Here is a 4,341-nt window from a genome sequence, read left to right as displayed (position 1 = left end):
CTAGTGAATTACTAGGTGATATCAAGAAAGGTCAGAAGATTGATCCTTTTCTAAGGACTCAGTTAGAGGCTATAGAGTCAGGAAGGGACAATAGTTTCAAGGTTGGATCAGATGGAGTTTTGAGACTTCAAGATAGGATTTGTGTTCCCAATGTGCCTGAACTTAGGAAGATGATCTTAGAGGAAGGACATAGGAGTAATTTGAGCATCCATCCTGGTGCTACCAAGACGTGTCAGGATTTAAAGATGATGTTTTGGTGGCCCAACATAAAGAGAGAGGTTAGTGAGTTTGTCTATGCGTGCCTAGTTTGTCAGAAGGCTAAGATAGAACATCAGAGACCTTCAGGGAAGTTACAACCTTTAGAGATACCCCAGTGGAAGTGGGATAGTATTTCCATGGATTTTGTGGTAAGACTACCTAGAACCCCTAGAGGTTTAGATTCTATCTGAGTTATTGTTGACAGATTGACTAAGTCTGCTCACTTCATTCCCATCAATATCATATTTTCCTTGGAGAAGTTGACCACCTTGTATATAAGTGAGATTGTTAGATTACATGGTGTGCCATCTAACATAGTATCAGATAGAGATCCTAGATTTACCTCTAGATTTTGGGAGAGCTTGAACAGAGCATTGGAAACCAAGCTTAGACTGAGTTCAGCCTACCATCCTCAGACTGATGGCCAAACTGAACGGACCATTCAGTCATTGGAGGACCTTTTAAGAGCGTGTGTCTTAGAGCAGAAGGGAAGCTGGGAGAGTTTTCTTCCATTGATAGAGTTCACTTATAATAACAGTTTTCACTCTACCATTGGCATGGCTCCCTATGAAGCTTTGTATGGTAGAAGGTGTTGGACACCCCTATGTTGGTTAGAGCCCGGAGAAGGCCTCACCTTAGGACCAGAAGTGGTACAACAAACCACTGAGAAAGTTAAGTTAATCAGGAAAGGATGAGAACTGCTCAGAGTAGGTAGAAAAGTTATCATGATAAGAGGAGGAAAGATCTGGAATTCGAGGTTGGTGATCATGTATTCTTGAGAGTCACTCCGTGGACTGGGGTTGGTCGAGCATTGAAATCCCAAAAACTCACACCTCACTTTATTGGTCCTTTCCAAATTCTTAAGAGAGTTGGCCCTGTGGCATACCAAATTGCATTACCCCTGTCTCTTTCTAATCTTCACAATGTCTTTCATGTGTCTCAACTCCGTAAGTATATCCATGAACCATCCCATGTGATTGAATTGGATAATGTACAAATGAAGAAGAATTTGACATATGAAACATTGCCTTTGACGATCGAGGATAGGCGAACAAAACACCTAAAAGGGAAAGAGATTTCGTTGGTCAAGGTGATCTGGGGAGGTGCATCAAGAGAAGATGCCACGTGGGAATTTGAAAGTCAGATGCGAGAAGCTCACCCATCCTTGTTTGAGTAAGGTAAATTTCGAGGACGAAATTTCTAAAAGGGTGGGAGAGTTGTAACACCCTGATATATATATATATATATATATATATATATATATATATATATATATATATATATATATATATATATATATATATATATATATATATATATATTATTAGTAATTATGTTTGATGTTTGATTATATTTGTTGTGTTATTTGATCCGTAATTATTTTTAAGGAGGTTAATTTAGTTAATAGAGGGTGTGGGTAGATAAGGATCTTGCTTCTCAAAGAAGCCTCTTGAGAAAGCTTCTCAAAGAAACCACGAGGAAGTTTCTTGAGGAAGCCTCTTAATGAAGCTTCTTGAGGAAGCTACATGAGCTGCCTCGGTAAAAACGCTGCCCAGCCTTCGTTAACCGTTGGATCTTCTAAAAATGTGGTCTATAGCTTCACAAGACATTTTCCCACGATCTGACCGTTGGGATCTTCGAGAAGATGTTAGGAGTTTGCGCGACGTTTCTGTGTCCAAGACCATTTCTCACTTGAGCATTTTTAGCCTTTGCTTCCGTGTAGCTTAGGAAAAACACCATTTCTTCTTCTTTCTTTCTTTCAAAGTCATTTCTAACGTCCCAAGCACTTTCTCCATCACCCACAGCCACCGTTAGCCACCACAAACCGACGTTGTTCTCTATTGCAACCCTACACTAAGAGGAACCCTTCGATCGAAGCGGAATCTTCCAACTTGGCTCGCGGTTTCGGTAGAGAATGAAACCCTGGTTAGTTTGACCTTTCGTTTTCCTTCGAGGTAACCATGGTTCTACGCTATTTCTTGTTAGTTTCAGCTTGTCTTTGTATCTTTTTTGACTTTGGAACCATCATTGCATGTTTTACGTTTCCTTTGAAAAACCCTAGAGAAAGAGACTTTGTAAACGTTATCTTTTCATGAAATGCTTGTTATTTTTGTAACCTACACTGAACCCCAGTCACATTGGCGTGATCGGAATTTCCAAATGATATCCCTTTGTAAAACCTGAAATGCTCTCAGCTCTTTCATGAAGTAACGTGGGTGTTTGACCCAGAGCATTGATGTTAGCTTTGTTTTCTAAAATTCATATTAAGCCTCCTTCATTTTGGCATGGTAGAGGCTTGCGTGGAATCGGTGAGCAAGGATGAAAAGGAATCTTCAAGTGATGCGACAAGGAACCCACGGGGTAGCTCACAATAGGTGAGGGGATTTTATTATAAAATTTACCGTTTTAACACCATAGTTAGGGTTAGGGAACCTAGTTATGAGGATATCTGCCTGTCCCTGTTGCATGCTGATTTTTCTTTCAAGAAAATTATGTTTTTAACTAATGGGATGCGATAAAATTGTTATTGATATGGATGCTGGTTTTTCAGGAGAAATTATGTTTTGACGAATGGGATGCGATATATATATATATATATATATATATATATATATATATATGTGTGTGTGTGTGTGTGTGTGTGTGTGTGTGTGTGTGTGTGTGTGTGTGTGTGTGTGTGTGTGTGTGTGTGTGTGTGTGTGTGTGTGTGTGTGTGTGTGTGTGTGTGTGTATTGTAATGAATGATATTGTTGTGTTTGTCTGAATTGTGTTGCTTGAAGATCGTGAGTGTGAACCTCAGACATGAAAGATATATATATGTGTGCGAAATGCGATTTGTTATTGATGTTGCTATTGAGGATTTTAATTGATATGTGATGATAATGATGATTATGATGATACTGATTTGAGATGACGTTATTAATAAAGACCATGTCAACATGAATTGTTATTATTGATGAATATGTGAATATAAAATGAGGTTGTTGTTGTTGTTGATAACGTCATTGAGACGAGATGATATTTATGTTGAGAATGACATGGAAATTGAATGTTGATTGATGTTGGAAATGCATTGGCATGTGCATGTTGTGTATGTTCGTGGGGGGCACTTTGCACTGACCTTCCAAGGTCTTTGGCACTAGCTTTTGGCCATGTTCATATGTTGGATATTGTGTATGATCGTGGGGGTCACTGTTCACTGACCTTCCAGGGTCTTTGGCACTAGCTTTTGGCCACGATCATACATCGTATGGAGTGTATGTCATGGGGGGTAGAGTGCACTGACCTTGTCGGATAGCCCAGACGTGGGTAACTAGCATGGTTAGAGAATCTAAGCATTTCTGAGGGGATGCTTAGGCGCTTTGATTGGTCCATGGTCTTTGGCACTTACTTTTAGCCGTGATCATAGCTCATTTGACACAGGAAATAGAGTAACTCTGGCCAAGTGTACTTTGTACTAGGGGGCTTATCACCTGGTAGGGAACACCTTTTGGCTCCCAGGTTGATCACCTATGGGAGGGGGGCTGTTACATGCACACCTGGGTGGTCTTGACAAACTCAACACAGTTCCCTAAGTGAGAGTGTCGTGTGGACACGCTTAGGCTATTTCTTGAGGTTTGGTTGTTGTTGGTACGTACCACATTGCATCTGAGTGTTGAGTCAAGTGCATGCATCATTCTGTGCATTCTTGATTGGGTCCATGGATGGATGATGAGTAATTGTTGGATGTGGATGATGAACATTTGTTGGAAAAAAAAATCTGAAGTCTAATATTCAAATGATCAAAGTTGAAAAAAATGCACACACATGACCTCTATTTATAGCCTAAGTGTCACACAAAATTGGAGGGAAATTTGAATTTCAATTCAAATTTCACTTGAATTTGAAATCGAATTTGTTATGGTTATCCGCACCTTTCGTCAACCAGGGGCAAACGAGCCTGTTGACGCGTAGAGACTAACGTTGTCTTCTGCACCTTTTGTCATCCAGGGACAGCGAGTCAGGTGGCAGGCAGAGATACCTTATGGTCGTTTGCACCTTTCGTCAACCAAGGCGAACGAGTTCGACGGTATCAGGATGATG

The sequence above is a fragment of the Glycine soja genome, chromosome 7 (genome assembly GCF_004193775.1).
Source record: "Glycine soja cultivar W05 chromosome 7, ASM419377v2, whole genome shotgun sequence".
NCBI classification, from domain to species: domain Eukaryota; kingdom Viridiplantae; phylum Streptophyta; class Magnoliopsida; order Fabales; family Fabaceae; genus Glycine; species Glycine soja.
This window is presented reverse-complemented; position numbering follows the sequence as displayed.